Source organism: Pinus tabuliformis, chromosome 6 (genome assembly GCF_031772625.1).
Source record: "Pinus tabuliformis cultivar Carrire ecotype Pingquan chromosome 6, CPIR1, whole genome shotgun sequence".
NCBI classification, from domain to species: domain Eukaryota; kingdom Viridiplantae; phylum Streptophyta; class Pinopsida; order Pinales; family Pinaceae; genus Pinus; species Pinus tabuliformis.
The window spans coordinates 1,244,474,054-1,244,487,066 of NC_142292.1; positions in this window are offsets into that span (position 1 = coordinate 1,244,474,054).

The window sequence follows — 13,013 nt, forward strand, 5'->3', positions numbered from 1 at the left end:
GAGCCTTGGTTGTTTTCATTCCATTGCCACCATCTCTTTGGCTGATCATATGCTTTCACTTGGTTGTTTTTCCTCCTAAGGGACCACAGCTATGAGTGGTTTTTTTAGCCAGCCTCTTAACCATTACATGTTTTGAGCAGTTCCACCATTGCCGGAACTAGTTGCTACCCTTTATACCACTCGTTCCTCTAGGATGATTCCTCTTTAAGCTCTTTTCTGACTCGTAAAATATGAAAATATTGCCGAGTTTTTTCCTTTTTAAACTCGTTAAACAGAATTAAAAGGGCGGTCCACTTACAACTCTTTTCTGACCGTATAAACATGAAAAGATCGCCGGACTTTTGTCGTTTCGAGTTTGATACTGGTTATGAAACGACGTGTCTTTGATCACTTTTTTACTTTTTCAGATCAAGGCCACTAATTATGAAAGTACTCCTTGATCGTAATGGTCAAGTGATTCTCTCAAGTATTTTTTATACTTTTTCGGGCTTGGGGGACACAAATTTACAAAAAAGGACACCCATGGAGTTTTCTCAAGTTTTTCTTCTGACTCCATAAAATTGAAAAACACCGAGTTTCTCCTATACTGGACTCGTTAAAATCTAACAGTAAAGGACCTGTTCAATTTTAAACAGGAACGGACCACTCCTTCTTAGAGTTCAAATTTTAAACTAAGTTGGACTTATCCGAAGGATGAGCTTAAAAACAAGCAAATGTTATCCTCCTCAAGCTTGTCAAAAATAAAGAGGTACTTGCCATAAATGGTGGGGGAAAAGAGAGAAAAATGAACTTGTTTGTTACACTTTGTGTTTTAGAAAAGCAGTTAACCACTCTTGAACATGACACTTTTTGTTCACTTGGGTTGGGAAATCCTTTGCCTAACAGTTAATCAAACCATATTGAAAGTCTCAGCCGGTTTCTGGGTATTAGCTTTGGGTCAATTGTCACCAAGCCATCTGTAGTGTCGTTATGTGTTCAAGAGGTTAGTTCAAATAAACCATTCATCTGCAAAATATCTGTCATCCATTTTGACCATCCCTGAGTTAGTCCTTGCCAAATATTTTTCTTCAAAACTTGATCTATGATTTTGTGTTGTGGGCTTGCCTACGACAGATCGCTTTTTATCGACTTCAGCTCATTATCTAGAAAGATGATCTAGAAATCGTCAGTACCTTGGAATCTGCATGCCCTAATGGCAGGTTTCTCACCTTCGATGATAGGTTGCATCATTGACCTTCGATCAAAGGACTCTATGACATGTTCGACATCATCTCATTTATTCACATTACATGGATTGTACTGAGTACTTTGAGAGCCATTAACATTACTGGTGGTTTCTCTCACACTTGTTAACAGTTCACATCATTGACTGGTAATCAAGTGGTTTCTACCATGTTCGACTTCGAAACATTCATTCACATGGATAGAATCGTACTAGTTCAAGAAGCGGAAATCAAGACCTTGGATCTAGTTTCTACCATCCAGGCTGCGAGGAATTTTGTTATTCATTATACAGTGGACTATCCATAAACAGATGGTTGCACCCATATTGTGTCTACATATGTCTATACTCGTGATGTATTACAAAATCTTTCCTATATCAAAATAGTTTAGTCAGTTTTGATCTAGGTATGGGAATGCCATCATCAGCGATGATATGTTCACATATATATATTTTTCATTGAATGTTTTTACAAGTTCCGACTGGGGTGTCTGCAGGATGATCCTTGAAATGATAAAGTACTTCACTCTTCATACATGAAAGACTTCATCTTCATCTATTATAGACTTCGCACTTTAGGGGGCAATCTGTTGCACAAAAATTGTCACCTTGACATTCTACTATCTGTGTGAGTCCATTACCACTCATACTTTCTTCCTTTGCAAGTCTTAAGCCTCAGTTCTTCATATCAAGCCTTGAAAATAAGAGAAAGTCCTCAAAAGTCTCTAAAACTCTGTGTCACACGGAATAAGTCGATCTTGTGAACAAGATAGACCTTCCTAGAATCTAAAGAAGACCTAATGACAAGAAAACCAACCAGACACTATCTTTCTCTAAATATGCTTTGATAAACAATAGCAAACAAGTGTTTTTAGGGCCTACCTTAGGTCCAACGCAAGCTTGTGGATGCCCTCGCTCCTTTGATCCAAATGAGCTCCTTTTCGCGAATCTGCAAACACAAACAAGGGAAACAAATTAAATAGCACCTGAAAAGCCAATTGCATAAAACATATTTAACATGAAAGTCAAGGAGTCCATGAAACAAATAACATAAGATACTTGTTGAGAAAAATGAGTTTGATTGTATTAATTCAAAAGAAGAAGAACTTTACAACCTTTGCCTTGACGCTATACAAGCTCCTCCCAGGGTCCAGCAAGAAGTCTCCTCTACTTTGACAAGTTTCACTCACTTCCCAATGAAGCCAAAAAGATGTGTGATCTCTCCTCTTAAGCTCAACTAGGAAGTCTTGATTTCACCAGCATTTACCCTCAAAAATTTTCAGCTTCTAACCTCCCCAGCAACCAGCCCAATGCCTGTATTTATAGTGCAATGGAGGGAGGTTACTAGGTCCTCCTTCAAAGGGATAAAGCCCTCCTTCAAAGGGATAGCTCCTCTCATCAAGGGATTAGCTCTTTCTCTTTTGGGATGCATGAACCACCTCAGAGCGAACAATCCACGTCAAAATTCCTTCTAGAAACCTCTAGAATTAACCCAAAGTGAGTTTTTTAAGATAAAACTTGCGCCTTTTGACTTTCACAGGGGTCGCACCTACACCGTTAGGGACAGAGCGGGTAGGTCCGCAGTTTTTGTATGTAGAAGGTGCGGGACCGCAGGTGACCATGAGAGAAAGTGTGGAACTAGAGTTACATTGATTTTTAATGTCTTTCTCTCATTTCCAAAGCTTGATTTGAAGAGCTGAGGTCTGAGACTTGCTTAGGAGGATAGTACAAGTGATGATAGACCCATACTGACTGCAAATAATCATGGTGACGATATTTTTGTGTAACACTCTGGTTCCGCACTTTCTCTTAGCATTACCTGTGGTCCAGCACCTGAAGCTAATTTCCCCTACGCACCTGACCGCTCTGTCTCTGTGTTATGGGTGAGGACCCCTATAAAAGTCAAAAAGGCGCAAGTATATTCTTAAAAACTCACTTTTAGTCATTTCTAGAAGCTTCTGGAAGGAATCTTGAGGTGGCAAGTTCGGTCCCTTAAGGTTCATGCATCCCATACCTTAAGGAGATAACTCCTTGATGTGAGGAGCTTATCCCTTTGAAGGAGGACTCTATCCCTTCATAGGTGGACCTGTAACCTCCTTCCTCTGCACTATAAAATGAAGCATTGGGCTAGTTACTTTGGAGGTTGAAAGCTGAATATTTTTGAGGTGAAACGCTGCTGGAACTTAGTCTTCCTAATTGAGTTTTTATGAGGAGAGATTACATAACTCTTTAATCTCATTCGGAAGAGTGTGAGGCTTGTCAAAGTAAAGGAGATTCCTATTTCGGACCCTGGGAAGAGCTTGTTCAACATCAAGGCACCAAAGGTTGTAAGGTTCTTCTACTTCAAAGTTTATACAAATAAGTTTGCTTTTCTCAATAAGCTGTGTTTTATGGTTTATTTTATGGATTCCTTGATCACCATAATGAACATGATTTATGATATTAGCATGCAGGTGTTATTTGATGTGTGCTTGTTTGTGATTGCAGTTTCTCAAAAGGAAACTCTTTCGAATGGTTGAAGAATGGCTGCTACAAACTAGCGTTGGACTTAAGGTAGGGTCTAAACACCTCTATAGTTTTTATTAATGAATTGCAATATGTTTAGAGAAAGATAGATTTGCTTTTCTGCTTGTTGCTAGATATCTTTTGATACTAGGGAGATCGGCCTTGTCTGCAAGATCGATTTATCCGGCCAACAGGACAGAAATTCCTTCTTTCCATAAACAAACTCAAAGGGAGTGAACCTAGTGGTGGTTTTATAGGTGGTATTATAGGCCCAAGTGGCCTCCACAAGTTAGGTTACTTAATCCTTCTTGTTGATGCTAAAAAATTTAGTCAAGATGTTCTCCATAGCTCTATTTGTGAGCTCCACCAGCCCATTTGCTTGAGGATGATAGGCAGTGGATCTATTGTGCCTTATATGATGTTACTCCATGATTCCCTCAATCATATTTGAAGTAAACTGAGTCCCTTGATCAGTGACCATCTCCCTTGGGAATCCAAACTTGTAAAATATGTTTTCCCTTAGAAACTCAGCCACCTTCTACTTTTTTAATGCTTTTACTACCTTCACTTTATCCCACTTTGTCAAATAATCAATGCACACAATGATATATCTATTTTATCTGAATGAGGGATCGATTGGTCCAATGAAATCCATGTCCCACTTCTCAAATGGCTCAAGATTCACTTGAGGTTGTGGGGGGATTTCATCCTTTGGTATAGGCTTTCCCATCCTTTGGAATTCATCACATCTAGTAGTGTATCTCCTAACATCTTGGTATAGAGTGGGCCAGTTGTAGCCAGCTTGGAGAATTTTGAAGGTTATCCTCTTGGAAGAAAAATGACCCCCCACAGGGTCCATCATGGCATGCTAAGAGGATGTCAAAAACCTCATCCTCCATTACACATCTCCTCAAGATCTTATCTAGTCCAAATTTGAAGAGATTTCCCCCAATCCAAGTGAAAGGGGCACTTTTTCTAGCAATCTTGCTCTTCTCCTTGGAGGATAGATTAGGAAGGAATTTCCCCACAACCAAGAAATTTGTTACATCAGCAAACCAAGGAGACAGTAGTGAAATAGCAAATAAGTTCTCATCTAGAAGTTGATCATCTATCATCTCCTCATTTTATGCAAGCAATGTTAGTCTAAACAAAAAATCAGCGATCACATTTTCCTTTTATGGCTTGTCAACAATGGTTAGATCAAATTGTTGCAACAATAATAACCATCTAATGATCCTAGCATTGACATCAAGTTTAGTCGCTAAATATTGTATGGTTGCATGATCAGTATGAACAAATTCTTGGTACCCAGTGATATAATGCCTAAACGTGTTCAAGGAGTGCACAGCAACTAAGAGTTCTTTTTTAGTATCTCTGCAATTGAGTTCAGCTTTGGAGAGGCTATTACTCATGGTGTACAAGGCATAGGGTAACTTGTCTTCCACTTGTACCAAAGCTTCTCCTACAACTTTTTTTGATGCATCTATGTGGATGTGGAAAGGTAATTCCCAACTGGTACCTCTAAGAATTGATGTAGTGATTAATTTCTCTTTCAGCGCTTCAAATGCCTCTTGACATTGATTTTTCCAACAAAAATCTGAATCCTTAGTCAAAAATCTGAACAAAGGTGAATCCAACTTACTGAAATCCTTAATGAATCTTCTATAATATCCTGTTATCCCAATAAAACTTCTAACATCCATTTGTTTCTAAGGGATAGGGACCCTTTTTATCATGGCAATCTTATTAGGGTCAACTTGGATCCCTTCCTTAGAAAGGAAGTGACTTGGTACAATCCTTGCATTCAAAAAAAATTCACACTGCTTGGGGCTTAGTGAGAGATTCATTTCAATGCATTATTTAATAATTTACATAAAATAGAAAGAGCTTCCTAGAAATAATTTCCACAAGGGGTGAATTCATCCATGTATATTTCAACATTTTCATGCATGCGATCAACAAAAATACTCAAAACTGCCCTTTGGAAGGTAGCAGGGGCATTACGCAAGCCAAATAGAAGGACCCTATAGGAAAAGGTCTCACATGGACACGTGAAGGTGGTATTTTCCTGATCCTTGGGGCTGATATGGATCTATTTATACCCACTAAATCCATCCAGGAATGAGAAGAACTTCTTCCCTACAAGTCCACCCAAGACAAGATCAATGAAAGGTGAGGGAAAATGATCTTTCTTTGTAGCCTTGTTGAGTTCCCTATAGTCAACATAGATCCTCCACTTCCCATCTTTCTTGGGTACTATGCCAAGAGGGGATACCCATTCACTATCTAAAATGGGGTAGATGAATCTTGCATCCGGTATTTTTTCAACTCTTCTCTCACAATGTCATTAAGGGAAATATTCCTTCTCCTCGAGGTTGTCACATAGGTTTACATCCGTCCTTAATGTAAATATTATGGGTAAAAACTGAGGGATGCACCCCTTTCATTTCCTTGTAGTCCCAAGAAAAATCATCAAGATGTTGTCTTAATACATTGCATAATTTATCTTCTTGCTCTGTTAAGAGTGAAGGGTTGATTTTTAGAGTTTTGGATGGACCGATTTCCACAATATTAGCATTATCTTGATCAGAATTGGCAGTGAATAGCTAAGCCCATGGAATGTTCTCGAGTTTTTCCATTGCAGCAGTAGTTTGATTTTGCAAGAAGTTTTCAATACGGTCATCCTCATCTATTTGCTTGCTTTTTATAAGAGTTTCTAATGTATGAACTAGCTAGAGGGATGACTGATAAAAATATTCATCCTCCTCTTCCTCTACCTTCAAAGGTAGGTCAAGCTCAATACAGGGTTGAACAAGGAGATATAATACAAGCTACTTTGTGAGATGCCCATTTTTTATAGTCATGTTTCCTTCCCTGCAACTAATGTAAGCATCAACAATGGCTAACCAAGGTCTCCCTAAAATGAGAGGGTATTCATTAAATTTGGCTTTGGGTAGAAGGATACGGAAGTCTATGGGATACTCCCAGGAGTCAATGCAGACCATCACATCCTCAATAACTCCCTCATGGGCTACTGTGGATCTATCTACAAGATGCAGCACTATAGTGGTATTTCTCAAGGCTCCTTGGAGGTTGAGCTTTAGCATAGTTTCCTTGGTCATAACATTGGTTGTATCCCCAAGGTCAATTAATGTGTTGGGGACTATGATATTGTTGATGTGCGCATCCACTACAAGGATACCAGTATCTAAGTACTTTGAAGAGATAACCCTCCCAAGAATTAGACCAAGCAGCAGCCTAACAATATTAATAGTGGGGGCATATCTTTTTATTCTTCCAAACCTCTTGAAAAACTCTTCCTTAATAATCTTGTTTTAAATTGGGACATATTTTATGGCCTAGAGAAGGGGTACTTTAAAAATATCCCATAATATTTTCCCATTCACCCCGATCTATTTTTTAGGTTGGACCAACCTTCCGAGATAGGGAGGCATACTGGCCTGAGGGACATTGTCTTCCTTCTCTTCTTCAAGATTTACAGGTGGAGAAGGTGGATGAGCATCTAGAAGTACCTTTCCAAACCTAAGGTTGATCTCCTAGATCTCCATAGCATAAGCAAGATAGGATGTTTCCCCACTCTAGACCTATTGGGCCTACTTGTTGTTCGGGTTCGGATTGGGTTGAGCAGGCATCTGAGGTTGCTCGAGTGGATTATTGTGGGGTAGTTGTGGTTGAGGTGGAGGGGAAGGTATTAAGGAAGGAGGTTGGTCTTATTAAGGCCTCCATCCTTGTGAAGTGTTTCCCATTGAGGAGGTTTAGGTTGGTATGGATAGAAGGGTGGATTGACAGGATGAGGAGGATACTAAGGAGAATAGGACCAAGGAGAGGGAGTAGACCAAGATGAGTGAGCTAGAGGATACCAAGGATGAAAGGGTGTATTCTAGTTTGTATTGAAAGAAGGATAATGTGCACCTTGCATGCCTTGTGGTATGGTTGAGGGCCTTGTGGCCTCCTTTGGTTGATGAAGCATAGCATCTCCAATCCACTCTTTGCCCCTTGATATATAGCCTTGAGGCCTAGAAGAGAGGGACATTTTCTAGTTGCATGGTTTTCCTCACAGAGAGAGTAGACCTCTATGACATTCAGTGGGCACTCATTTGTGGGGTGTCTCTTGGTGCATCTAGGGAAAAAGATAGTTAGTTCCCTTTATGCCTCTTCCTTATTCTTTTTTATCTGCATAATATCCATTTGCAAGGTGAATGTGTGTAACATATCACTCTTAAAGTCTTATAGCATGCTCTCTATTTCATGTTTGGTGGTTGATGTAGAGGGAGAAGAGTTGATCAAGCCTTAACTGGACCTACCCCTCTTCCTTGCAGCCCTAGAATGATTCTTTAATACTATATTGATGTCTTCATAGGTCAGTTATTAAATATCTCCACCATACAACATATTAAGGTTCTCCATTAAATCCTCCCTAATCCCTCGAAGAAGTATAAGCTTCAAGGATTCTAAGTCAAGGGTACAGTTAACTCTTCTGCAGTTGAGTTGAAATCTCTCTTCGTAATCCCATAAAGATTCATTTGGACCTAAGTTCATCCTAAAGATATCTTAATTTGTTTCTCTTGACCTACAGTAGTCCCTATAATTCTTATTGAAGGCTTGTTGCATTTGAGCCTAGGTGGTGATGATGCCTCCTTTTAAGCTCATGAACCAGTGCAAGGTTGCATCCTTAAGGGTGGAAAGGAACAAATTAAGCTTAGGCTCATCAAAAGTGTAATCATAGGTTCTAAAAACCACAACAAACTCAAACTTGAATGTATCAGGGTCTTTAGAGGCTAGGCCATGGAAGTGTAGGAGAGTAGTGGGGCTTATGTTTTTCATTCTACCCTCCCCATTAGTTTCTCGGATAGGAAATAGCTTAGTCTGCCTATTCTCAGCCACGTTATGGGTAGGTGATATGGGTTCTTCCTCCCCTATAAGTTCTTCAAAGGTTTTTTGTTTCTCACCTAAAGGATTATCTAACTCCTCTATGGTCAAAGCAGGAGGTTCACAGTCACCAAATAAGAGTGATGGTTGAATGCTAGAAGGGGTGGGGATTTTTTGTAGGAATTTCCATAGATTATCCCTAATCCTAAGAGGCATGAAATATATTTTTATTTTGTGTTTTTCTCTTCTTCTTTTTCGAATTTTTTTCAGTACAAGAAAAAAATATGCGAAGAAAAAAGTAAAATAAAAAAGAAAGCATCTAGAAGCAAAAAAAACACCAATTTTGACACCTCCCCTACAACGGTTCCAAAAAGTGATGAGACTCAATAATGCAACAAGAGTGTTGCAAATCCCAAGGATACCAGCTTTAATTATAAACTTAGGGTTCTTACAAACTTAAGAGGTGACAGTGTTATATGCACCGTAGGCTAAGCTCCACTCAAGTCACTTTGAAGCAATGGACCAAAACAGGGTATACAGAGACCACTCTATAAAATAAATCTAGATTTGAAAGGAAATAAATTGCATGAAAGGAAAGTTATAATCTACTTTCCAGAAATGGAAATGTTACTCTATTTAAAAAAAACAAAAATGTAACTTGCTCAAATGTAAATGATAACCTATTTGCATAAATGTAAAGGATATGCTACTTGCAGGAATTTAAAGGCTACACTACTTGTAGGAATGTAAAGGTTACACTACTTGTATAAATGTAAACATTAATCTATTTTCATAATGTAAATGTTGCATTAAAGGGAAACCTAGTGTATGGAATAAAAATGACAGTGCATGAAATAGACACCCTAGCTTAAGAAGCATAGAACAAAGAAAGAAAATGCAATCTAACTTGCATAAAGAAAAGATCATGTAATCAATATTTAGTCACTGCATTACCAAGAGATTTTATCAAGTGACAAATTTCATTAGATACTTCATGAGGCAATCAAGAAAATCATCACTCTATTATCCAAGTCATAAATCTGCCCATTAACCCTAATTGTTGAAATGTGTTGCAGTGGTAAAAAGGAAAGTCCTAAGTAGTATTTACTCTTCCTCAATCATTGTTTTAGAGCCTAAGGGACACATGATTCAAGGTCAGGAGGAAAAAATCAAGCTTCAATGGCAAATTTGGTCAAGTTTACACTGTGCTACGGGATGCTACAAGATTGCCCTATTTTGCTATAGGATTGGATCCATGAGCATTCTGAGGGTGGAAAATGGAATATGAAGGAAATAAAGAGTAATGGAGTGTAGATGAAATTTATATGAGGTCCTTTTCAACCTTAGCACCCTTCATGGGGCAATCTTTCACAACAAAAAAATGCACACGGTGGCCTTCAATAACCCATAAATGTACTCTCAGTGAACAGTGCTTGAGGGAGTTTTTGAGGTTGAATAAAGGGAGATGGTTGTGGGATAAGGAATGTGAATGAAAATTCCAACCTTGAAGATCAATAGTAGTGCTTTCACACCACAAAAAGTTACAATATTTTTCAAAACAGCTAAAGCATGTTAATAATGTAAATTGCAAAAAATTGAAATGGCGGAGAAAAGATGAGTTGAATTTTATTGGGAATATAATTATTGCATTGAAAGACAACCTATTTGGAAATTTTCACTACACCTACATCCATCGAAGGTTATAGTTCATGTGATCAAATAAAACTACTAAACCAATCACTAATTTTCAGAAAACAAATATGCAAGGAAAAGGACTAATCTGAGGTCTAAAGACTGCAAAGGAAAGTGACTATATCTTTTTATATTTTCAATGCATTATCCTTAACCACACTTCCCAAAAGATAGGTGGTATATAGACCTACACAAGCAATTTACATAAACAAATGTTGCTAGGAAAGAAAATGCACAAGTAAAATACACATGAGAGAGACTGGAGCCTCTCGGTTGGGCTCTAACCCAAAGGGACTCAACCCTCTAGAAAAAACTCAAATGGAAGATAACAATAAACTTCTCATTAATAGGAAATAGTGTTCAAGTACATGATGAAAAGAAATGAAAATTACTAGCTCGAGCTTCTAGCTCTTAGTATTCCTTATCTGCTATAAATTTTGAATCCTAATGAGCCCATGTGCTTCCTTATTTATACAAAAATGACTGAGGGGAAGCCTCCTTGGAAATAGGGTTAATTCCCTCCAAAAATCCCTATAAAGGTGTATCTAGATCCTTGCAATCCTTGAGTGCATCAGTTGTTAATGGATCTTCGAATTGTAGGTGAGTAAATTCAGGGAGCAAGTCGAGTTGTAGGTGACTAAATGTAGAGGGAAATCCTCCTACAACTTCTCCAACTACCTCCAATGTATCTCTGCATAGTAAATGCACTCAAATGCACTCTTTTCCTGCACATTAATCACATTAGGCCACGAGATATGACAATCATCCTTTAGTCTTCCTAATAAACACATAATAGTCAAAAAGATGTCATTAAATGTGAGGAAAGAGGTAAATATAGGCTGAAGGAAGGCCAGATGGGCCTTATTATTTACCTATTAATGAGGCCCATCATCACCCCCCTATTTAATGTGTTTCTCACCCTCTAAGAAACTTAGCCATTTAGTTCCATCTCATGCATAACCCTAGTAACTACCCTAACATCCCAAGGTATCTCTGAAGATGTTCCCTCCTGAGGATGGAACCCTACATTTCTTTCTACTTTTTCCCACTCTTGTTACTCTTCAATATGATCATTTCTTTCCTATATCCCTAGAAAAAAAGGAGGGTTGAACATGAGCCCAATCCATTTGGCCTTTAGTCTTTGGACTACCCTCTTGTATAAGGGTGTCTTCTCCAAGGCATTCCTAAACCTCTCTAGAGAGTGATATTCCCTTATTTGCAAGCTATGGGGTAATGAATTCCATCTCCTTTGATAGGCTTTCAAGCCTCCAGTCCCTAGAAGCCTAAACATGTCCTCAAAGTGTTGAATGGTACGCTCCTACTTTTCTATGTAAATTGGTGCCATTTTTAGATCCTCATATATGATATTGTGGTTTCTAATAAAAAGGCGAGGACCCCTCAACTCTGCTCTAAACCATAGGGTTTCATTAGTATCCTTGGATATGACTCTTTTTGCTTCTTCAACCCTTGCCTCCTCATGGGTCAACCAAGAGGCTAATTCCAAACGCTGCATCTTCCGCCATCCTAGAATTTGGATCCCAAAAATTCATGTCATTCAATATGTGGTTGTGCATGTAAAACTCTGTCATCTTAGTTTTGTCCTCCACAATAGCCTTGTAACAAAATTCAATAAACTGTTTGTATATTTGGAAGGTCAGTGAACCAAGTTGTGCTAGAGTTTTTATTTGAAATTGAAGCCATTTATCTTTAAGGAACAAGGCATATGTTTTTAAGGGATGTCTGCATTGGGTGGACTCCATGGCTAAGCTTTCCATGGTGGCAAGTTGTACTTCTTTCTCCTTCAGTTGCTCTTTTAATCTCTAGTTTTCCATTTTTAATTTCTCTTTAATGGTTAACTCTCTCAACCTCAAGGAATTCATTTCTTCACCCATATCCTTCATTTTATCTTCCATTAGGATCACATCCTCAACTACCTTAGACTTAGAAATTTTCATCCATCGATGGGTTCACCTTTTTTTTTCCAGCTCAAGTAGGATGGAGACTACAAATTTAGTGTGGATATTTTTTCCTTATTCATAAAATTTATAGTAGACCCCAAGATATGGTTGAGGATTAGGCTCATGTATCTCTTGTGGTCCTTCTCCTTCCTCCTGAGGTTCTATTGTACTTTCCTATAGCACTATCTTCTTATCTTGTAGCACTGCCTTGCTTTCCTGTAGTAGGGAAGATTCTTCTTATCGCTGCCTCATTCTCCTAGTTTTTGGCATTTATGGTGAGGTTTGGGGTTGTTTCCCTTTAGTTGTGAGTTTACCTCAATTTTATTTTTATCATTCTCAAGCTCCCCCTCTTGGAGACTGGTTGATCCTAAATGGTGATGGGGGTAGCAATGAAATGTTGAGTCTTCCCTTGCACAAGCCTAGAACTCCTCCACCATTTGAAATACAAGGGACCTTGCTTGGGCTACCTATTTTTTATTTTTATAGGTGTTTTAAGGGTTACCAAGGTGGCATCCACCTCTTATTTAGCGTTTCCTTCTGAAAGGCTTACTTGTTGTTCTTGTTTCCTCTTCTTTTGAGGCCTAAAAGGCTCCCCAAGGGTATATTTTTCTACCTATAGTTTTTCTTCTTCCTTTTCTTCTTCACTCTCTTCTCCCTTTTCTTCCTTCTCTTCTCTAGCCTCTTCTTCAGGAGAGCTATGTTTTGTGGCCTTTTCATGTTCTAGCAAAGCTTGGGCTTGATTTTTA